Below are 24421 nucleotides of genomic sequence, written 5' to 3' on the forward strand. Positions count from 1 at the left end.
TCAGTGTGGACAGTAGCAATGTTGTTGTATCAGTGTGGTCAGTAGCAATATTGTTGTATCAGTGTGGACAGTAGCAATGTTGTTGTATCAGTGTGGTCAGTAGCAATATTGTTTTATCAGTGTGGACAGTAGCAATGTTGTTGTATCAGTGTGGACAGTAGCAATATTGTTTTATCAGTGTGGACAATAGCAATGTTGTTGTATCAGTGTGGTCAGTAGCAATGTTGTTGTATCAGTGTGGTCAGTAGCAATGTTGTATCAGTGTGGACAGTAGCAATGTTGTTTTATCAGTGTGGACAGTAGAAATGTTGTTGTATCAGTGTGGACAGTAGCAATATTGTTGTATCAGTGTGGACAGTAGCAATGTTGTTGTATCAGTGTGGACAGTAGCAATGTTGTTGTATCAGTGTGGACAGTAGAAATGTTGTTGTATCAGTGTGGACAGCAGCAATGTTGTTGTATCAGTGTGGACAGCAGCAATGTTATTGTATCAGTGTGGACAGTAGCAATGATGTTTTATGAGTTTGGTTGGTCGCAATTTTGTTGTATCACTGTCGCCAGTAGCAATGTTATTTCAAAGTGGTCAGTAGCAATGTTGTTGTATCAGAGTGGTCAGTAGCAATGTTGTATCAGTGTTGACAGTAGCAATGGTTTGTATCACTGTGGTCAGTAGCAATGTTGTTGTGTCACTACTGTCAGTAGTAATGTTGTTGTATCAGTGCGGTCAGTAGCAACTTTGTGCAGTAGCAGTATCAACCATAGCAATGTTGTTGTGTCACTACTGTTCAGTAGTAATGTTGTTGTATCAGTGTGGCCAGTAGCAATGTTGTTGTAGCAGTGCTCAGTGCGAGAGTACTAATGTGAGTGGCATTAATGCTCAGTGGAGAGTACTAATGTGAGTGGCAGTGATGCTCAGTGCAAGAGTACTAATGTGAGTGGCAGTGATGCTCAGTGTGAGAGTACTAATGTGAGTGGCAGTGATGCTCAGTGCGAGAGTACTAATGTGAGTGGCAGTGATGCTCAGTGCGAGAGTACTAATGTGAGTGGCAGTGGTGTGCTCATGTCAATCCTCTCTTCAGAAACCTCACTAAATTTCTGAATAACTTGCTCTAAGTCTCCAAATCCCTTCTCATCAGAACTGCAGCCTTTTAAGAAACGTAACCTGATGTCCACTCAGAACCTTAATGTGAATCAGAATGAGGTTTAATATCACTGGCATAAATAAAATAAATGTCAGTGTATATAAAATTAATTGAGTAAGCTGTGCAAGGGGCGTAGGAAGAGAAGCGCTGAGGTGGTGTGCGTTGGTTCGTTGAAATCTAGTGACAGAGGAAGAAGCTGTTTCTGAGACGTTGAGTTAATCTCTTCAGGCATCTGTCACTCCACGCTGATGGTAGCAATGAGAAGTGGACATGTCCTTGTTGGCAGGTGTTGCCACGTTTTGTGGCATCACCTTTTGAAGCTATCCATGATGCTATGGGGGTTAGTGCCCATGATAGAGCTGGTGAGCTCTTAACTTTCTGAAGCTTTTTCCAATCCTGTTCAGCGGCCCCTCCTTCACAGATAGTGATGCAACCAGCTAGAATTCTGTCCACAGTACATCCATAGAAATTGGCGACCGACCAGGTCTCTTTTTGACTTCTTCCTCCTTGGCTTTGCTGCTGTCAGTTAGATCTGGTCCAACATGTTGTAGAATATGGATTAATAAGGCAGCTTGGCATTATTTCAGGAGTGAGGCTTGCTTAATTCTGCACTGACTGAGTGGGCAGGACAGAAAACCAGATCTAATAACTGTATCTTCAAATCTAAGGACAGCTCTAGCTGCCTTAAAATTCTTTCAAAATCAGTGGAGGTTTAAAAGATTTTAACGTAAGTTTTTGTAGGAATAAAAGGAACAAGTTGTTTTAATATACGATGGCACAGCACTAAAATAAATGGGAACATCAAACACAACTCTACCCAGAAAACACTGGCATATATACAGTACTTCTAAAAGATATTCACCCCACTTGGAAGTTTTCATGTTCTATTGTTTTACAACATTGAATCATCGTGGATTTTCTTTGGGTTTTTGACACTGATCAACAGAAAAAGACTTTTTTGTATCAAAGTGAAAACAGTTCTCTCCAAAGTGCTCTAAATTAATTACAAATGTAAAACACAGAATAATTGATTGTATAAGTATTCATGCACTTTAATATGATACACCAAATCATCACTGGTGCAGCCAATTGGTTTTAGAAGTCACAAAATTAGCTAAATGGATATTACCTGTGTGCAGTCAAGATGTTCCAATTGATTGTGGTAATATATGTCTGTATCTGGAAGGTCCAACTGCTGGTGAGTCAGTATCCTGGCAAAAACTACTTCATGAAGACAAAAGAACACTTCAAGCAACTCTGCAAATAGGTTATTGAAAAGCACAAGTCAGGAGATGGACACAAGAACATTTCCAAGTCACTGGATATCCCTTGGAGTACAGTTAAGTACTCATCAAGAAATGGAAGGAATATGGCACAGCAGTAAATCTGCCTAGGACAAGCCGTCCTTAAAAACTGAACGAGTGTGCAAGAAGGGGACTAGTGAGGGAGGCCACCAAGAGACCGATGACAACTCTGGAGGAACTACAAGCTTCAGTGGCTGAGATGGGAGAGACTGCGCATAAAACTCTTGCCTGGGTGCTTCACCAGTTGTAGCTTCATAGGAGAAAATCAGGGCTGTAATTGCTGCCAAATTCTTGAAAAGAGTAAAGGAAATCGCTGCCCAAGGTGCATCTATGAAATACTAACTTGAAGGGGATGAATACTTATGCAATCAATTTAGTTTGTGTTTAATAAGTTTAGATCACTTTGTAGAGATCTGTTTTCACTTTGACACAGAAAAGTCTTTTTCTGTTGATCAATATCAAAAAAAGCCAAATAAAATCCACTGTGATTCATTGTTGTTAAACAATAAAACATACAAACTTGTTGGGGGGGGCGGGGAGGTGGTAGTGAATACTTTTTATTGGCACTACAGCATAGGAACACTTCACCAGAGTCCAGGTGAGAAACTGCATTTGACCTCAGAATGATCCAAAGGTCTTTTTCTTTTGCTGAACAGCTTGAAATATATTTTCAGTACAGTATTTTCTGTTTTATACTAAAAGTAATTGGTCTTAAATATATGCTGAACAACTATCAGTGTTCCAGATGCTTATTGCTTGCTTCGGTTATTTTAACTGACATTTTAATTCTACTGATATTTTTAAACCATGTTCTGCCTTTCATAATGCAATTTGATTTATTCTTTGAAAGAAGGAATTGTATAAAAGTACATTTTTAGGCATAGCTTTGGACTGTCATAAAAGCCTTAGTCACTTAAGTTAGTACTGAGTCAGGTAGGCTCTGAATATTAGCTCAGAGACCATTGTGTAAATCAGCATCCATTAAAGGGAAGGAGAAAAAAGCTGTTCTCATTACACTCCTGTCATTTACTCTTCATCCCCTGTCCTCTTTAGCAGTATTAAGACTGGATGTAAATGTGCCAGTTAATGCTGTTAGAAAATGGATAGTTCAAGGAGGGCAGGAATTAGAGATCAGTATTAGGTGCTGATAAGCTTCTTTCCCTCTGCAGTGGCAGCTGTTTAACATTCATGGGAAAGCAATCATCAAACAACGTTATCACAGCTCTGTTGACAGCTGAGGAACATCATATCAGTATGATAATATTTTATTGCTGCTAGCAAAGAACCATATTTTTTCACATGTCCATTATTGTGATCCCAGCTTCTTAGTATGGGCACTGCAAACCTTTGGTTCTCAAACAATGTTTAATTTCTCCCCCTTCTGTAATAGCGATTTTGAACATCTTTGCAGATAAAACATAAGTGCATGAACAGTCCGGTCGTGTCACAGACCAAGCTTCATCTCTCAGACGCAGTGTCACAGAATTTGATTTGAGAAAATGAGATTGTGATGCCAAAAATCACACACAAACAGACAGCAACCCTCAGGAACTTTTGCACAGCAAAATCAAGACATGTTAAAGCACAAGATCAAAATTAAATTTATTTTCCATAAGTACGTTTTTGATATTTCTGATACCTTCAGAGAGTGTTCTAATGAATTGTCACAGTCCACCACTATCAATGTGCAAATTTGTGACTAGGTTGTGGATTCAGATAGGTGCCAACTTAACTGTCTTCTGCTTCTCACTCTGTTGTGCTAGACAACAATAGGAGATTTTTGTAACACATGGCACATAAAAAATAGAAACAGGAATCGATTTAATGGGTCACTGATAATCATTCAGATCACAACTATTTTTTATTTAATATGCCATCACTTCTTTATTTGGGTCCTATGTGTCTTCTCCATCAATGCACTGAAGATAAGATGAGTTTTCCAATGGGCTGATTGACTGCTGGACCATATTAACAATTAATAGTCTATTGCAGCATGTCTTACACAAATCCAATTTCACTTAAGTTCTATATTATTTTCTATCTTGTCTCAAGACTATACTCTTTCTCTTTCAGATGCTAAAGTTTTGCATGGAGTCCTTTAAGGTTTTACTTCCAACTTGAAATTTGCTATTTCAATCTGCTAATGAATGCCCGAAGATGACCAGGCCAGTGATACTTTGTGCAAATGAATGACGAAAAGATCAGCTGTGTAACCCAGCATTTTTTTTGCTTCAGATCACCAGCATTCGAAGTTCATTATTTGTATTTATTAAGGATGGACAGACAAGATGTTCTGGAGGAACTAAAATCAAGAAGGGAGAGAGGAGCCAGCAAGTCGTAATGATGAGTGATGTACAGGTGTTTGATTCTGCTCATCACGATCTCCACCTCACAGCCCAGTAGTTTGATTCCACTGTTGGCTTTGTCTATGGCAAATAATGCCTTACCAACTTGATTGAGCTTTTGGATAAGGTGACAAGAGAGACTGATGAGGTAGAGCAATGGATGTTGTCTACATAGATTTTAGTAAGGTGTTTTACAAAGTCTGTCAAAGGAGGTTATTACAGAAGATTAGGATACATGGGGTCCAAGGCGAATTGGCTGTTTGGATTCAGAACTGGCTTCATAGAGGGTAGCAGTTGAAGAGACTTATTCGAGTTGGAGGTCTGTAGTTAGTAGAGTTCCACAGGGATCTGTGATGGGACCTCTGCTATTTGTGATGTGTATATAAATGACCTGGATGAAAATGTAGATGGGTGGGTTAGTAAATTTGTGGATGGTACCAAGACAAGGTGGAGCTGTGGATAGTGTAGAAGACTGGCAAAAAATACAGATCGATATAAATCAGAGTTTCAGCCCGTTTATGATGAAGACTCCCTCGAGGTGGTGGGCCAGCAGTGCTAAAGCACCACCTCCCACTGGTGAGCTTAAAAACTTGGCATCTGCCTCCATCAGTCACTTCCATCCAACAGATAGTCTGCTGTTCAGGTGTCTATGCATCTACTGAAGGGTTTGCAAGATATGTATACACTGTCTGACTATCTGCCCCTCTAGACATACTCGGTCCACCCAGGTGGCAGATCAACTGATGATCCCACTGGTGATAGCACAGGACAGTTAACATCTTAGTCCAAGTGTATTTTTAACTCAGTTACAGATACAGGCAGAGAAATGGTAGATGGAGTTTAACCCCAGGAAATGTGAGGTGTTTCACATTGGTAGGACAAATGCAAGGAGACAATACACTAGTAAGGACAAGGTGATTAAGTGTTGCTGAGCAGTGAGATTTTGGGGTCCAAGTTCATTGAAATGATGTTTGGCTGATTTAAGTGCTGTGCCAGATTGAATCGATTAAGGCATTGAGGCTGAGGGTGAAAGATGAACCAGTATTCAGGTAACTACTCTGGGAGGTTTTGCTTGCCTCAGTGCTTAATTAACCTTGCAGCTACAGTCAGCAGCCATTGGCACTCACCCCACCATTGAACCTGGCTCCGTGGCTGTGGCCTGCAGCCATTGTGTTCCCGGACCGGGGGCAGAACTGAACTGGCTTCGTGGCTGTGGCCTGCAGCCATTGTGTTCCCGGACCGGGGGCAGAACTGAACTGGCCCCGTGGCTGTGGACTTACTCTTGGGGACTCTGCAGTTCACGCCTGCACGATTTGTTCTTTCTTTTTCACACTGTAGGTGAATGACTGGCTTTATTGTGTGTGGTTTTTCATGAACTCTATGGTGTTTCTTTGTTTTGTGGCTGCCTGCAGAAGCCGAATCTCATGGTCATGAATGGTATATATACTTCGATAATAAATGAACGTTGAACTTTTACATCCCTGTAGTCCATGGTGTTCAGTTGTTGAATAAATTTAGGAAGGAGATGCGTATATTTTTGGACTCTAAGATGACAACAGGGATCAGAAGAAAATACAATGAAGAAGCAGGTCTGCCAATGCTGGGGTAACCTGGGGCTGAAGACTTGCTTCTCTTTCCATTTCATTACCTGTTATGTTCCTTTGGAGGTTCCAACTGCACATAAGACCATAAAGTATAGGAACAAAATTAGGCTATTTAGCCCATTGAGTCTGCTGCACCATTTTATCATGGCAGATTCAATTTTCCTCTCTGTCATAATCTCCTGCCTTCTCTCTGCACCCCTTCATGCCCTGGTCAATCAAGAATCTATCAACTTAAATATACATAAAGACTTGGCCCCCACAGCTGCCAGTGGCAAAGAATTCCACAGATTCACAATCCTCTGGCTAAAGAAATTCCTCTTCATCTCTGCTGTAAAAGGACACCTCTCTATTCTGAGGCTGTGTGTCTCCCAGCACTGGAAACATTCTCTCCACATCTGCTCTATCAAAGCCTTTCACCAATCAATAGGTTTCAGTGAGGTCACCTTCATTATTCTGAATTCTAATGAATACAGGCCCAGAACCATCAGAAGTTCTTCATTTGACAAGCCATTCAATCCTCGAATTATTTTCATAAACCTCCTTTTGAACCCTCTCCAATTTAGCACATCCTTTCTAAGATAAGGCACCCAAACCTGCTCTCTATACTACAAGTCAGGCTTCACCAGTGCTTTATAAAGTTTCAACATTACATCCTTGCTTTTATATTCTAATCCTCTTGAAATGACTGCTAACATTGGTGAGGAAGGCAAATTCACAGACTCACCTGCAAATTAACCTTTAGGGAATCCTGTACCAAAATGCATGGCCATATACTTCTCAACATCTGTCACTTCTTTGTTCATTTTCCTAATCTGTCTAAGTCCTTCTGTAGCCTCTCTACTTCCTCAAAACGACCTGCCCTCCACCTAGTTCTTGTGATCTGCAAAATTAGCAACAAAGCCACCAATACCATCATCCAAATCATTAACATATAACGTAAAAAGAATCGGTTCCAATGAAGTCCCCTGTGGAACACCACTAGTCCCTGGCAGCCAGTCAGAAAAGGCTCCCTTCATTCCCACTCTTTGCCTCCTGTCAATCAGCCTCTGCTTTATCTGTGCTAGAATCTTTCCTGTAATACCATGGGCTCGTAGCTTGTTAAGCAGCTTCGTGAGTGGCACCTTGTTAAAGGGCTTCTGAAAATCCAAGTACACAACATCAATTGATTCTTTTTTTTGTCTATCCTGCTTGTTATTTTTTCAAAGAGTTCCGACAGATTTGTCAGACAAGACTTTTCCTAGAGGAAACCATGCTGCGCACGGCCTATTTTATCATGTGTTCCAAGTACCCTGAGACTCCATCCTTAATAATCGACTCCAACATTCTCCCAACCACTGAGGTCAGACTAATTGGCCTAAAGTTTCCTTTCTTCTGCCTCTCTCCCTTCTTGAAGAGTGGAATGACATTTGCAATTTTTCAGTCTTTCCGAATCATTCTAGAATCTAATGATTCTTGTAAGATCATTACTAATGCCTCCATGATCCCTTCAGCCACCTCTTCTAGAACTCTGAAGTGTACATCATCTGGTCCAGGTAACTTGTCTACCTTCAAACCTTTCAGTTTCCCAAGAAACATACCTCTAGTTATGGTAGCACTTCATGTGGCCTGACACCTGGAAATTCCACCATACTGCTGGTGCCTTCCACAGTGAAGATAGATGCAAAATACTTATTCAGTTCATATGATCTTTTCAAGACAAACTCAGACACAAGGTCAATCAGGGACAGGCAGCTTGTGAGGTTGTGCTAGTTGCTGAACATTGGCATGCTATTTTGGCACCAGAACGTGTGTTGACACTTGTGGGCTGGCACTCAGTGCATCCTGTGGTTGTGCTGGTTGTTAACCAAATGACACATTTCACTTTATGTTGTACTTGTGATCAATAAATGAATCTGAAATCTGATCCATAGACCTACAGTATAGGAATCAGGTTACTCATTCTGACCATGTCCTTCAAAGCTGGGGCCCATGAATCCTGAATGAAATTGTAAAATGCGGTAGATTAAAGTGTAAACATATTGTGAATATGTGTGACCGTCAAATGGCAATGCTCCTCTTTTAAGGCACTATGTCCTCCGTTCTCCTTTTCTGGAAAGAAAGCAGAAGGCAGGTGTAGAGTTTTTATCAGGTGGTAAGATTCCCTTGAAGTCCAAGCTGAAGGAAATTTGTTTCCTGACCATCAGCTCTGAAAGAGTTTGCACTGAATTAATGTTCAGGAAATGTCCCATCCATGTCAGAGGCTGTTACCTGAAGAAGCTGTAAGTGAAGTAATTACTGTGACGCATTTCCTCATGCCATCCTTGCTTGAAGGAGAAGCAGCGGTGGGCATCAGGCAGTTATGAGAAAAGGCTAATTTCTACTTTGTGGCAGCTGATATCACTGAGAAACCCTTCAGCAGCTGAGAGTGTTGATGGTATCAATGGGACTGCAGCTTGAATAAGTGAGGCTGAAACACGAAGTTAATATCAGTGAAGATAATCATTGTCTGGAGGGTGCTTAAACATTAACTGTATATTTTCATTTTGTTCCCTCACACTTTTTGGCTTGATTAGTGAATTTCACCCTAATAATATCACCAGCACTCAAGGGTTTAATTTTCAGTGATAATGTACAGTTAACACATTAACCTCAAATTTATTTATGCACTGTTTTAATGCAATTGCTAATTGGTAGGAAATGAAATGAAAAGTTGAATAATTTCATTAAAATAACATACAAAATGATTTTATACGAATGCACAACTGGTTCTTAACTAAAGAAATTACACTCAGTTATTCAAACAGTAATATTTGATCAGTTTCCCAAAATTAAGCAAAGATTTTAATTTAAACTTTATCATTTTGATTATCTGAAGGGTCCTGATAGTCAAACTCCTTTGTAAATAACTTTCTCACAGTGTAATAATTTGTAATTATGTTCTTACTCTTTGGATTACCGTGTGCCCTTAAAAGTTATGTCTTTGCAAAGTATCTGACAGAACTGTCTATTCCCTGGGAGATGTTTTCCTCTGGATTAGAAATAAACTAGTAGTGATGTTAGGAGCTATTTCTTCCTGGTACATTCCACTCCTGATGTATTCCTTGCTGAGCCAACTGAAGCAGTAGGCATTAAGTGAGCTATGATTAATAGTCTGAGTTGTGTTAGCTCACTTAGGTTTGGATCCAGTATATTTGCTTTTGTTTTGGTGCAAACTTCCCCCTCCTCATCTTCCCAGATTTCTGCATTGTAACAGCAGTCCAATGACATTCGTTGGAGAACTAGGCTGTAGCACAAATCTGTAGCTTGCTGGTGAAGGAAAATGTTCATGCCTTGCATAATGATTCCCTCACCTGGTTTAACAGGGAAAAGCTAAAAATGGAAGCAAAGTAAAGCTTAATTTGGTTTATGCAGTGATGGTGTAAAATGTTACTGCCCTTTTGCCAGTGATTCTATACACACCCTATGGAAGTTTTCGGATGACTCTGCCATAGTTGGATGCATCAGCAAGGGAGATGGGGCTGAGTACAGGGCTACGGTAGGAAACTTTGTCACATGGTATGAGCAGAATTATCTGCAGCTTAATGTGAAAAAGACTAAGGAGCTGGTGGTAGACCTGAGGAGAGCTAAGGTACCGGTGACCCCTGTTTCCATCCAGAGGGTCAGTGTGGACATGGTGGAGGATTACAAATACCTGGGGATACGAATTGACAATAAACTGGAGTAGTCAAGGAACACTGAGGCTGTCTACAAGAAGGGTCAGAGCCGTCTCTATTTCCTGAGGAGACTGAGGTCCTTTAACATCTGCTGGACAATGCTGAGGATGTTCTACGAGTCTGTGGTGGCCAGTGCTATCATGTTTGCTGTTGTGTGCTGAGGCTGCAGGCTGAGGGTAGCAGACACCAACAGAATCAACAAACTCATTCGTAAGGCCAGTGATGTTGTGGGGATGGAACTGGACTCTCTGACGGTGGTGTCTGAAAAGAGGATGCTGTCCAAGTTGCATGCCATCTTGGTCAATGTCTCCCATCCACTACATAATGTACTGGATGGGCACAGGAGTACATTCAGCCAGAGACTCATTCCTCCGAGATGCAGCACAGAGCGTCATAGGAAGTCATTCTTGCCTGTGGCCATCAAACTTTACAACTCCTCCCTTGGAGGGTCAGACACCCTGAGCCGATAGGCTGGTCCTGGACTTATTTCATAATTTACTGGCATAATTTACATATTACTATTTAACTATTTATGGTTCTATTACTATTTATTATTTATGGTGCAACTGTAACGAAAACCAATTTCCCCCGGGATCAATAAAGTATGACCATGACTATGACTATGAACCTTCCCATTCTTCCTCCATCTGTGAAAGGTTCAGTGGTGTGCAGCTGAGAACGCGAAGCAGAGAGTAGGCAGGAATGAAGCAAAGGAAATACACATTTTAGCTTTTAAATCAAGCCTTGAACTGAGAATGCTGTAAGTACCTGGCAGATTACATGGCTTCCACAGGGAAAGAAAGAAAATGACCTAATTTCTCTGCTCATCTTGGCATGTAACAAAAACACTTCCGTTGATTCCAATGTAAACTGAGATTTTGTGGGCATTCACCCCCTCCTGATGGGTTAACCAAGCTTTTACAATAACATGTTATACACCTCCTTTTAGATTCAATAGAATCGATAGATGGGTTGAATTTGGCATCAGCGTAATGTTTGATCATGTAACCATCCAGTTTGCCTGGTACTACTGACTTGAGGTGCACTTTGGCAATGGCCTTTTCTTCCTCTATCACAAGTTTTTTTATACACAATTAAAGATCCTTCTAAGTATTTTGCACATTACAGGTTTGTAAAAAAAACTTGTGGTAAATTCAGCATTGGAATACTGTTATGGCAAGTTGCCATGGGAGTGATATTGATAAGCAGACAGCAAATTCACTCATTTTGACAGCAAAAACATTTCTCTGCCAGGGCTTGTTTCACAGTTCTAATGTGCTCTGTTTGAAAAGTGTTGCAAATCTGGTTTTGTAATATATGGTATGTAATTATTGCTCGAAATATTCTTTCGTGCCTGCAGAAACTTGTGTGTTTAAGTGACAACACAGCTACTACTGATTATTCATTTTGCCATTTGGCCTCAAACACTGTTGTACACAATTGTTACACTGGGTTTTAAGGTTGGAGATTAGGAGATTAGCTGTTGAGGTTGATTTGAATTCTTTAGGATATAGCTAATGATTGTCTTTGAGATACTTTGGATGGTTCTTGAAAGAAACATATTTTTTAGATGTCAGTTTTAATTTGACATCAGATTTAAGTTGAAACCTAAGAAAAAAAATTGCAATCTTGTTACCCTGGGAGCAATCTATGACCAATTAAAGTGCTGCATTACAGTTGTTCATTGTTGAAACATGACGCAGCTGGTATTTTGGACAATTTGCAGTAATTCAGCTGATAAAGTTTGAATAAACCTTGATTACTCATCATGGTCATTGTTTAGTGTAAGCTGTCAGAGCCATATCTTTTCAGAGTGGAATATTATTTCTTCCTGGATATGTGAGATACTCTTTATCTAAATCTGAATGTGAAATACAATTTGACTCAATCTGAATCTAACTCAATTCTTTCAGCTAATGTACAGCACAGGTATCTTCAGTTTTGACTTCATTTCCAGACTAAATATGTACAAATTTTCAGTCATAGAACACTACAGAACAGAAACAGGCCATTCGGCCTGTCTAGTCCATGCCAAACAATTATTCAGTTTAGTCCGTTGACCTGCACCTGGACAATAGTCCTCCACAACCCTCCCATCCATGTCCTTATCAAAACTACTTTTAAATGATGAAACCGAACCCACAACCACCACTTCTGGCAGCTTGTTCCACACCCATGTCACTCATGTTCCCCTCAAATATTTCACATTTCACCCTCTAGTTCTGATCATGGTGGAAAAAAGCCTGCAAACCCTAACCATAGCCTTTCCCTATAACTCGGGTCCTCAAGTCCCAGCAACATCCTTGTAATTTTTCTTTGCATTCTTTCAATCTCTCAACTGTATCCCTACTGTAGATAGTTGAACAAGACTGCACACAATAATTGAAACTAGGCCGAACCAATATCTTGTTTCATAACAAAAATGAATTAAGGATAAATGGTAGCAGAGGGACTTTAGTTTCTGATAAAGTGCTAATTGTTATCAAGCTTCAGTATTCTTGTCTTTTTATCAGATGCTGCTTCTGACGTTTATGTTTTTGTCCCAGCTAATACTTGTCTTTCAATCGCCATCAGTGAAGAGGATTATTTAGCCGTTAGCACTCTTTGTAGGATCTTGCTGTGTGCCAGTTGGCGACCGTGCTTCCTACATTACAGTATTAATGGCTGAAAACTGCAATTATGAAAAGAACTAGGTAAGTCAGATTTACTCTCAAAGCCAGTGTCATCCGTTGATTTAAACACTTAGGGAAAGTAAGTAACAATATTGAAATTTCTGACCAGTGCTTTTTGTAAGTTTTGTGTAGCGGGTTTAATTTTGATGGGAGAAATCCAATTTCAGTGAAGATTTCATCTTTGTAATTTTTTTGTTGCTGTTCAAAATTTGTCAACTTTTCCTTTTACCTGTTTATTTCAGTTCCAGTCTGAGCTTTGTGCCCGTAATATATTGCTTCTTTCTCCACAAATCTTCATTTTACATCAGTGAAACACACATGTTTTACCAAAGCAACACACACAAAGTGCTGGAGATCTCAGCAGGGCAGGCAGCATCCATAGAAATGAATAAACAGTTGGTGTTTTATCAGATCCGGAAAGGAAGGGAGAAGATGCCAGCATAGGAAGGTGAGGGAAGGAAAAAGAAGACAAACTAGAATGTAATCGGTGAAGCCAGGTGGGTGGGAAAAAGTAAAGGGCTGGAGAAGAACGAATGTGATAGAAGAGGGTGGACCATAAGAGAAAGGGAAGGAGCAGGGGTATCAGAGGGAGGTGATAGGCAGGTGAGGAGAAGAGACCATAAGGTATAGGAGCAGAATTGGCCCATCGACTCAGCTCCACATTTCATCATGGTTGGTCCAATTTTTCGCACAGCCCCAATCTCCTGCCTTCTCCCCATAATCCCTTCATCCCCTGACCAGTCAAGAACCTATCAACCTTTGCCTTAAATACACATAAAAACTTTGTCTGCAGCAACGAACTCCACTCTCTGGCTAAAGAAATTCTTCCTCCTATCTGTTCCAAAAGGAGTCACTCCATTCTGAGGCTGCGACTCTCCCACCAGTGCAAACATCCTCTCCACATCCACTCTGTCAAGGCCCTTCACCATTCAATGAGATCACCCCTCATTTTTCTGAATTCCAGTGAGTACAGGCCCAGAGACATCATGCACCCTTCATACAGTATGACAAGCTATTCAATCCTGAAATCATTTTTGTGAACCCCCTATGAACCCTCTCCAGTTTCAGTACATTCTTTAGAAGATGAGTGGCCCAGAACTGCTCACAATACTCCAAGTGAGGCCTCACCAGTGCTTTATAAAGTTTCAACATTACATTCATGCTTTTTATATTCTCATCCTCTTGAAATCAATGTTAACAACACATTTACTGTCCTCACTACAGACTCAATCTGCTAATTAACCTTTAGGGAATCTTAGACAAGGACTCCCAAGTCCTTTGATGCCTGTTTTTTTTTGTATTTTCTCTCCATTAACGATGGGTTTGGTGGTAGGATCCCATTGAAGATGGCAGAAATCGTGGAGAACAATGTGCTGGATGTGGAAGCTCATAGGACAGTAGGTAAGGACAAGAGCAGCTCTCACTGTTAAGACAGTGAAAAGAAGGTGTTAACATGGATGTTTGGGAAATGGAGGAGACATTGGTAAGGGTAGCATCAATAGCGAAGGAAAGGAGAACATATTCTTTGAAGGAGGAGGACATCGCTGATGACCCAAAAAGGAGAGGCGCATCCTGGGAACAGATGCAGTGGAGTTGAAGGATCTGAGGAAAGGAAATAACATTGTAGTGTGACAGGATGGGAAGAGGTATAGTCAAGGTAAGGACTGGTATCAGTAGGTTTATGAAAGGCATTGGTAGAAAGTCTGTCTCCAGAGATGCAGACAGATGAAGAAACAGGATGGAGGTGTCAGAAACGGGCTAAGTGAATCTAAGGGCAGGGCAGAAGTTGATGAAGTGAATGAGCTGAGTCTGAGTGCATAATGCAGTTATCAGTATGGTGGAGAAAGAGTTGGGGAGGTTTGGAACATGGACTGTTCTGCATAGCCAATGAAAGGCAGGCATATCTGGGGCCCGTGTGGGTATTTGTGACTTTCCCCCAAGCTTGGAGAAAGTGGAAGTGGCTGAAAGAAAAATTGCTCCATGGTCCATTTTCCATCTTTTTCTGAAGCCTTGTGAGGGCAATTATCCCTTTTGACTTCCACCTTTCTCAGTCATAAAGTATTCTAACCATGGACTGCGCCAGAGTCTTTGTATGGCACTTCAGTGAAAACAATACAGATTCAGTTCCTTGTCTCTGTTAATATTTCAATGTGTACTCTGGTTACAGGACTAGGGAGTACAATATTGTGCTAAGCTACTGAATAATTTATGTCATGGTCCCGATCATTTATTCCTTATCTTGCTCCCAATTTCCGTTGATTGTGCCACAATTCTGACCGTTCGTTTCCCAATTGCTTCTAATTCACTTTGATAACAGCACTCCTGGTTTCCATCTGGAACTGCAGTATAAGAACTCCGGTGTCACAACCACTAGTTGCCAGTTCGTTGGTCTTTTTTCCTGTGAGTAAACTACGTTTCCCAACCGCTTAGAACCGTTTGTTCTAAGTTTAGCTCCGCTTTCAAGGTTTACCTATGATACTCCATTTCTCTGAGTTAAGGCTCCGTGTTAAGATTCCATATCATGGTTTCGTGTCAAGATCACTGCTGCTTGTTGTTTGGCGCTTACACCCGTGTAAACATCCAAACTCAGGCTACGTCCACACTACGCCGGATAATTTTGAAAACATTGGTTTTGAGTAAAAATGACAGGCGTCCACACTAGGTATTTTTCAAAATATCTCTGTCCACACCAAAATGGATATTTGGGCGAATCTACTCCTACTGGGCATACGCAGACACATCTACAGAAAACAAGCGAAGAGGAAACGGTATAATATTTACGTTTCCACGGTGGCATTGTGCTATTTCCATAGAATAAAACTAGAGTACCAACAACAGCGAAAGAAAGTTTTCAACAATTTTTTCAAGGAATACAAAGAAAACCTCCGCTGGAAAAATCAGACCAGACTTCTCCGTTTAGACAGACAATGAGGTCGAGCTGTTTCTGTGACTTATAAACAACTACAAAGTCAGCAAAGCAGTGGAGATGTTTAATTCCAAACAAACTATTAACGTAGACAACAAAGTAAACAACACACGCATGAAGCCGTCCTCTACCCAAGATCAACAAGAGAGTGGAATCTTCTGCCGCCAGACCTGCTCAGTATTTCTGACATTAATATTTTTAAAGATAGACTCAATCAAATCAATTTAGGGGATCTAGTCAAAAAAGCTCACTTTACAATTTAACTCCCACGCCGTTCACACCAACTGCGCGTTATAACAGCGGTGGTCAGTCAGCGACAGTGCCGGCCTGGAGACCCTGGGGTACAGGAGATCGAGGGTACAACCACCGCAGACTGGGAGACCGGAGGGTACAGACAGAAGAACAGAGGATGCAAACAGAGAAACCGAGGGGACCAGCTTGAAAGCCACCTCCAGTTTAAATTCCATGCAGAATATTTTGGAGGATCAAGAACCAAGAACCGAGAACAGCCCCGTCCGGCAGTGCTTGCGCAGTCCCAAGCAGAAGCAGAAAAAGCATTGTTGTTGTTGTGTTGTCATGACAACATTTTTAAATCTCTCCATTTACCCCGTACACACTACAACGCGAAACAATCATTTTCAAAGTTACACACTCTGGAGAGTGTTTTTGAAAATCTCCGTTTTCGGGGGATGAAAACGCCGGTTCAGTGTGGACGAAGGGTCAAAACAAAGAGAAAAAGCTTTGTTTTCAAAATTATCCGGCATAGTGTGGGCGTAGCTTCAATCTCCGTGCCTGTGTCCTGCACTTGGGTTCACTTCCTTCGCTCCTTATAACAACTTAGGAGCGATGAACTTCTTTGTCATGATTGTCACTTTCCTGCTTCACACATGGTACTATTGTCATATCCTGACGATGTTAAATTCAGGAACTATACAAAGGGCATAATTAACTGCGCTCTGACTAAATATTACCATACCTGAGAGTGATTGTTACCTAAACTACCTAGTAATGCAAGTGTTTTGGAGACAAACATTACTTGGTATCCAGGAAACCTTATTCTCATTAAAATCTGATGACACAGATTCTTTTAGTTTCCTAGTCAGGTGCAGGCTACTGCAAGACACAAATGTGAATTTTTTATAGAATTTCATCTTTGAATAAATTTGTATTGATATTCCTAAATGATTATAATTTGTTGGTCTAACTTTTCCATTCTGAATATCAGCACCTGCCCCTTCCACCTCGGTAGAACTAGCAGCAAAATCAAAGCTTTATCTTGACTCCATCGACAACCTTTCTTAGTCTGTCCACTGAAATAAGGTTGCTTTCTAAATGAATGCAATTAATTACATTTCCCTCACCAGCTCTCCTTGGTGCATCTAAAGATGGACCTTGTTTTCTTGCCAATAAATGAAGCTTTTAAGCAATTTTGGTATTTAAAGGAATTTTTTGATATGGATTGATATCTTTTCCCCAAAATGTGGGCTGCAGAAAGAATGGAAGCACACGTCTATATTCTTTTATCAGGCCTAGACATTTCTGGCAACAACATCAGCATCTAATATCTGTCCAAAAATACTCCTGAGAACTTGTTGCTTCTCACACCCTAAGGACTTCCTGAAACATTTTTGTATTGACAGAATGCTCTTGAAATGTAACCATGAAGCCCAATGGTCACTCCATACATAGACAGCCTGTGGTAAAATAGTGATTAATTTATCTATTGTCCTAACGTTAACTCAGGGATGAAAAGTTGGCCAGAATGCCTTTGATAATCTTTTAATTTGTCCCATGGTATCTTTTACACCACTAATAGAATAAGCACATCTCCAATTTAGTTTCTCTGCTAATAGATACCCCCTCATTGGGGAAAGTAATCAGCATGATCAAAGATCCGTCCCACGCTGGTGATTCTCTATTCTAGCCCCCCCCGCCCCCCCCCCCCCATGGGCAGAAGATACAAAAACTTGAGAATATGCACAACCAGACTCAAGGATACTTTCTGTTTTGCTATTATAAGAATCTTGAACAGACCTGTTGTGCGATGGAGTTCCTGATATCTCAATCTCCCTCATTGTGTATATATTTGACTATCTGCACTGCTCTTTCTTTGTAACTGTAAGACTCTATTCTGTATTCTGACATTGTTTTTCTTTACTTCTACCTTGATGTACTTTGGAATGGATTGTCCAAGTGTTATGTAAGCAAAGCTTTTCATTGTATTTCAGTAGATGTGACAATAATAAACATATCGGCAGTGGGTAGAATTGGGTGCCTTGACTTTGTACTCAAGTTTATTCATACTGTGACTATACTGCCATTGCACCACAGCTGACAAGGTACTTTGAACCTAGTTTTTCTATAATAAGAGCCTCAATTCGGAGCGATCTTTACTTATTTTTCTAATGAGCAAGTAGATATGAGGTATGAAGCCTCATTCTTCCCCGACTTTGTGATACAATCTTCTTTCTGTAGTTTTGTGTACTCGTTCACCCCACAAACACTACCACCTCCTCTCCTGTCATGAGTGGAATCCTCAGATTGGTTTGTGTTAGATATTACTGACTAATGAAGACTTCTTGTGCTAGATTTGCTGTGATCTTGACATCTCTTGGAGGTTGTAAGATCTAAAAACAAACATCTAATAACGTCTTTGATTTGCAATAATACTTGACAATTCCTAAAATGTAAGCTAGAACTGAGTTTGTATAATTATTCTGTTGTTTCTTATAGTATCATATTTCATACAATGATAATTTCTTTAATGATTAAAATGAAATTGTTGTGTTGGACTTAATTTGTCCATCTTAAATTAGAAAACTATATTTAGTTTCTTTTCAAAGAATGTATTATTGTTGCCATTCCTTGGAGACGGAAAATAATGATATGTTTTCTCCTGGTTGAAACACATTTATCATAAGGTTGTGTTCTCAAGCTGCAAACATCGATACCAATTAATTTTTCTGAAATGCACTGATGCAAACACAAATACATAATTCAACTGACAGATGTGGAACTTGTTATAACCTAGAACTTTCCCAGAATGAGTTGGCGTCATCGCAACAGGAAATGCATACTGACAGGTTGCCTTGGTAGATGCTGATGATGATTCCATCTGGTGCAGATCTGGGTAATGTGTGGGTTGGGATTTTCCTTGGACATGTCCCGGTACCACTGGAATGTTCTTACCTCACTGCCAGCAAAGTTACAAGGGAGAATAGGAAAAACGAGAAGGACATTTTTAAATTGGAAAATATCCATTCACCTTTAGTAACACAGTCCCACTTCACGAACACAACTGGAGACAAACAGATAAAGAACAGTCGCCGTTATGCCTACTGCATATACTGGTAATCTTTTTATTATTAAATGGGTGGAATTTTAATTATTTTAGCATTAGCAGGACACCACCCTGAGGCAGAGAAGATTAATGCACAGCTTTATTTGTTCAGATCTCCAAGTCCTCCCAAAGGCAGGATGCCATCAAATCAACAAGAATTACCACCCAGCCCATTTGGAGAGAAATGACACTGACAGTGAGTGGCAATTATTTCATCCGATATCTGTTGAACCACACCAAAAATGCTGTCCAGCTTCTTCCCAGAACATGAAAGCTAAAGCATCATTCAATGAAAACAGCAAATGCTGAAAGGAAGTCAGCTATTTCCCTCTCCACCTGTGGGAGACTGAAAAGAGAAACTCTCTCCCTTGCTCCACCCATCACCTCTTCAAAGTAAAACTTCCACAGTACACACTTGTTAAGTACCCAAGCAATATTTTGCACAAATGTTGCCCAGATTGCTACATACTTATTTTCATTTACAATTTTCAATTGTTTTGCATTTTGTAGCTTCACAAAAGGATTTGCAGATGTCACTGTGCTGAAATAGCAGGGGTATTTATCCCCCACTCTGCACCAGAACACTTTCCTTTCAAGCTGAGCTGGATGTGATCTGCAGTAATGGTATGTCACATTAAAATATCATTATGGAGTTGTATACTGCCACACTGATATCTGAAGTCTATTAGTACATAATTAGTTTGCTGAGATTGGGTCTGGAGGTAGTGGTATGTTCCTTGGGTGAGATATGAAATTTAGGAGACTTCCAGTCTCCCTGATAACTACATTTGCATGAAGTGCTCCATGCTGCAGCTCCTTAGAGACCATGTTAAGGAAATGGAGCTGCAGCTCGATGACCTTTGGCTGATACAGGAGAGTGAGGAGGTGTTAGGGGCTGCAGGGAGGTAGTCATCCCTACGTTGCAGGAGTCAGGTTCCCGGGTGACTGTCAGGAGAGGGAAAGGGAATAGGCAGCCGGTGCAGAGTACACCTGTGGCTGTTTCTCTCAATGATAAGAATGCCACTTTGGATACTGCTGGGGGAGATGCGTGACCTAATGGGGGAATCCACAGAACCCAGGTCTCCAACACTGAGTCTGGCACTGTGGCTCCGAAGGGAAAGGTGGGAGGTGGAGAAGAAGAGTGTGATAGTGATAGGGGATTCCGTATAGAGAGGAGGTGCTGAAACTGTCGGATTGGTGCAGGAACCACAACCTGTCACTCAACATCAAGAAGACAAAAGAAATGATAGTTGACTTCAGGAAGGCAAGAGGTCCTGAACAAGCCCACTGTTCATAAATGGTGAGATAGTGGATGAACATCACCGAGGAGATCTCTTGGTCCCTTAACACAACCTCGCTAGAAAAGGCAAGTCAAAAGGGTAATGTTACAATAATCATGGGGGATTTCAATATGCAAGTAGATTGGGAAAATTCCGTTGGTGCTGGATTGCGAGGGTGAATTTATCGAATGCCTATGAAATGGCTTTTTGATAGTCTGTCTTGTGTTTCTGTGATATCATACCGGAGGAACATTGTATCATTTTTTAATGCATGCATTTCTAAATTACAATAAATGAGGACTGAGTGTCCTCATAATCTAATCTAATCTAATAATTTAATCTAAATGGCTTTTTGATTTCAAAGTCAAGGTAATTTATTATCAAAAAATGTATGAATTATACAACCTTAAGATTTGTATGCTTACAGGCAGCTACAAAGCAAGAAATATAAAAAAAAAGACCACCACTCATGCAGCTCATGGTCAATTCTAGATTAGGTGTTGTGTGATGATCCAGATTTGATTAGGGAGCTTAATCTAAACAAATTCTTAGGGGCCAGTGAACATAATGTGATATAATTCACCCTGCAGTTTGAGAAGAAGCTAAGGTCAGATATACTGTATAAGTATTAGAGTGGAGTAAAGAGAATTATAGAACTATGATAGAGGAGATAACCAAAGTTGATTGGAAGGGGACACTAGCAGGGATGATGGTAGAACAGCAATGGCTGGAGATTCTGGGGGGGCATTCAGAAATCACAGGAGAGATGCATTCCTATGGTGAAGATGTATTCTAAAGGGAGGATGAGGCAACCAAGGCTGAAAAGGCCAAAGTCAACATAAAATCAAAAGAGAGGACATAAAATGTAGCAAAAACTGGTAGGAAGTTAAAGGGTAGGGAAGCTTTTAAAAACCAACAGAAGAGAAATAAAGAAACGATAAAGAGTGAAAAGATGGAATACGAAGATAAGCTAGCCAATAATATAAAAGAGGATACAATTTTTTTCAGATATATAAAGAATAAGAGAGACGAGAGTGGATATTGGACTGCTGGAAAATAACACTGGAGAGTTAGTAATAGGGGACAAAGAAATGATGGAGGAACTTGATAAGTATTTTGTGTCAGTCTTCCCTGTGGAACACACCAACAAAATGCCAGAAAAGTGAGATTGTTAGGGACAGAAGTGAATGTTGTTGCTATAGCTAAGGAGAAGGTGCTTGGCAAGTTGAAAAGTCTGAAGATAGTTAAGTCACCTGGACCAGATGGACTACATCCTAGGGTTCTGAAAGAGGTAAATGAAGAGATTGTGGATGCATTAGTAATGACCTTGCATGAAACACTAGATTCTGGAATGGTTCCTGAGGACTAGAAAATGGAAAATGTCACTCCACTCTTTAAGAAAGGAGGAAGGAAGAAGAAAGGAAATTATAGGACAGTTGGTCTGACTTCTGTGGTTGCAAAGATGTTGGAGTCCATTACTAAGGATGAGGTTTTGGGGTACTTGAAGGAACATGATAAAATAGGCCAAAGTCAACATGGTTTTCTAAGGGGAAATCTTGCCTGACAGATCTGTTGGAAATCTTTAAGGAAATAATAGGCAGGATAGACAAAGGAGAGTCAGTGGATGTTGGTTATTTGATTTTTCAGAAGGCCTTTGACAAGGTTCCCCACGTGAGGCTGCTTAACAAGATATGGGTATTATAGGAAAGATTCTAGCATGGGGAAAAGATTGGCAGGAGGCGAAGAGTGGGAATACAGGGGGACTTCCTAGTTGGCTGCCGGTAACTACTGGGATTCCACAATGATTGAGACAGTTTCTTTTCATATTGTATGTCAATGATTTGGATGAAGAAATTGATGGCTCAGTGGCCAAGTTTGCAGATGATACAAAGATGGGTGGAGGGGCAGGTAGTGTTGAGAAGCAGGGTGTCTGTAGAAGGACAGATTGGAGGAATGGGCAAAGAAGTTGCAGATGGTTATGCATTTTGGAAGAAGGAATAAAAGAGTAGGCTATTTTCTAAATGTGGAGAAAATTCAGAAGTCAGAGGTGCAGGGGGACTTGGGAGTCCTCATGCAAGATTCCCTAAAGGTTAACTTGCAGGTTGAGTTAGTGGTGAGGAAGGGAAATGCATTATTAATATTCATTTCAAGAGGACTAAAATGCAAAAGCAAGGATGTAATGCTGAGGCTTTATAAGGTTTTGGTCAGATCAGACTTGGAATATTGTGAGGAGCTTTGGACCCCTTGTCTAAAAAAGATATGTTGGCATTGGAGAGCATCCAGAGGAGGTTAACTAGAATTATCCCAGGAATAAAAGGGTTTACATATGAGGAGCATTTATTGGCTCTGGGCCTGTACTGGCTAGAGTTTAGAAGAATGAGGAGGTATTACGTGGGAATAAAAGGATCCTTTTCCTTGACTAGTGGTGTTCTGTAGGGGTTGGTGTTGGGACCACTTCTTTTAAATGCTGTATATAAATGATTTAGATGATGCAATATATAGCTTTGTTGCCAAGTTTGCAGATGATACGAAGACTAGTGGAGGGCAGGTAGTGTTGAGAAAACAGGTACAATGCAGAATGACTTAAACAGATTAGGAGAATGGGCAAGAAAGTGGCAAATGAAATACAATGTTGGAAAATTCATGGTCATGCACTTTGGTAGTAGAAATAAATGTGTGGACTTTTTTTTTAAACGGGGAGAAAATCCAGGAATCTGAGATGCAAAGAGACTTGGGAATCCTTGTGCAGAATGCCCTGAAGGTTAACTTGAGGAAGGCAAATGCCACGTTAGCATTTATTTCAAGAGGTCTAGAATAGAAGGGCAAGAATGTGATGCTGAGGCTTTATAAGGCATTGGTGAGGCCTCACCTTGAGTAGTATGAACAGTTTTGGGTCCCTCATCTTAGGAGAGATGTGCTGGCATTGGGGAGTGTCCAGAGGAGGTTCACAAGGATGATTTCAGGAGTGAAAGGGTTATCATACAAGAAGTGTTTGATGACTCTGGATTTGTACCTTTGGAATTAAGAAGGATGAGGGGGGTTCTCATTGAAACCTTTCAAATGCTGAAAGGCCTAAACAGAGTAGATGTGGAAAGGATGTTTCCCATGGTGGGGGAGTCTAGGACAAGGGGGCACAGCCTCAGGATAGAGGGGTGTCCTTTCAAACCAGATGCAGAGAAATTTCTTTAGCCAAAGGGTGGTGAATTTGTGGATTTTATTGCCGCATGCAACTGTGAGGTCAGGTAGTTGGGTGTTTTTAAGGCAGAGATTGATAGGTTCTTGATTGGACATGACATCAACGGTTACGGGGAGAAGGCTAAGAACTGGGGTTGAGGAGATAAAACAAAAAGGATCAGCCATGATTGAATGGTGGAGCAGACTCAATGGGCCACATGGCCTAATTCTGCTCCTATGTCTTATGGTCTTATGATATCTCATCGCAACGTATCAAATTTTATAAGGTCTGGATAAGGTGAATGTGGAGAGGATATTTCCTATCATGGGGGTTGGGGGCTCTAGGACTAAGGGGCACAGCCTCAGAATTGAGGGACATTTGTTTAGAACAGAGATGAGGAATTTGTTTAGCCAAAGGGTGGTGAACCTGTGAAATTCATTGCCACAGATGGCTCTGCCTGCTAAGTCATTAGGTATACCTAAGGTGGAGGATGATATGCTCTTGATTAATCAGGGAGTCAAAGATTACAAGGAGAAAGCAGGAGGATTGAGAGGAATAATAAATCAGCCATGATGGACTGGTGGAGCAGACTCTGAGCTGAATGCCCTAATTCTACCCGTTTCTTATGTTCTTTATATATACATTATGTATAATAGCTTTAATTGAAGAATTAAATATCCTCAGAATTCATTAGGGTACAGTATTATACATAAAGGTGATGTGTGTGTGTGTGTATATATATATATATATATATATATATATACTGTATATGTTCAGGTTATACATCACACATGTTAAAATATTAAGTTTCTGCCACAAACTCCGTGTTCAGTCATTACTATTTCCTCTGGGTTCTCCAGTTTCCTCCCACAGTCTAAATATGTACTGGTTAATTAGTCATTGTAAATTGTCCCATGATTGGGTGAGTGTTGAACCGATGA

The 24421-nt window shown here is 40.5% G+C and overlaps 1 long non-coding RNA gene across 3 annotated transcripts in view; it reads left to right on the forward strand.

The window, feature by feature from the left end:
* LOC140185846 (uncharacterized) overlaps positions 1–24421 on the forward strand; it is a 166635-nt gene that overhangs the window by 109838 nt on the left and 32376 nt on the right. The window contains exons 1-3 of one of the 3 annotated variants that reach the window (XR_011882739.1): positions 12648–12780; positions 19138–19221; positions 19536–19649. The exons of 1 other annotated variant lie outside the window; for it this stretch is intronic. This is a non-coding gene — a long non-coding RNA (uncharacterized lncRNA). Of the gene's footprint in view, positions 1–12647; positions 12781–19137; positions 19222–19535; positions 19650–24421 lie in introns of those variants that run through there. One more of the 3 variants, XR_011882740.1, reaches the window with a different exon arrangement.

Source organism: Mobula birostris, chromosome 21, assembly GCF_030028105.1.
Source record: "Mobula birostris isolate sMobBir1 chromosome 21, sMobBir1.hap1, whole genome shotgun sequence".
Taxonomy (NCBI): domain Eukaryota; kingdom Metazoa; phylum Chordata; class Chondrichthyes; order Myliobatiformes; family Myliobatidae; genus Mobula; species Mobula birostris.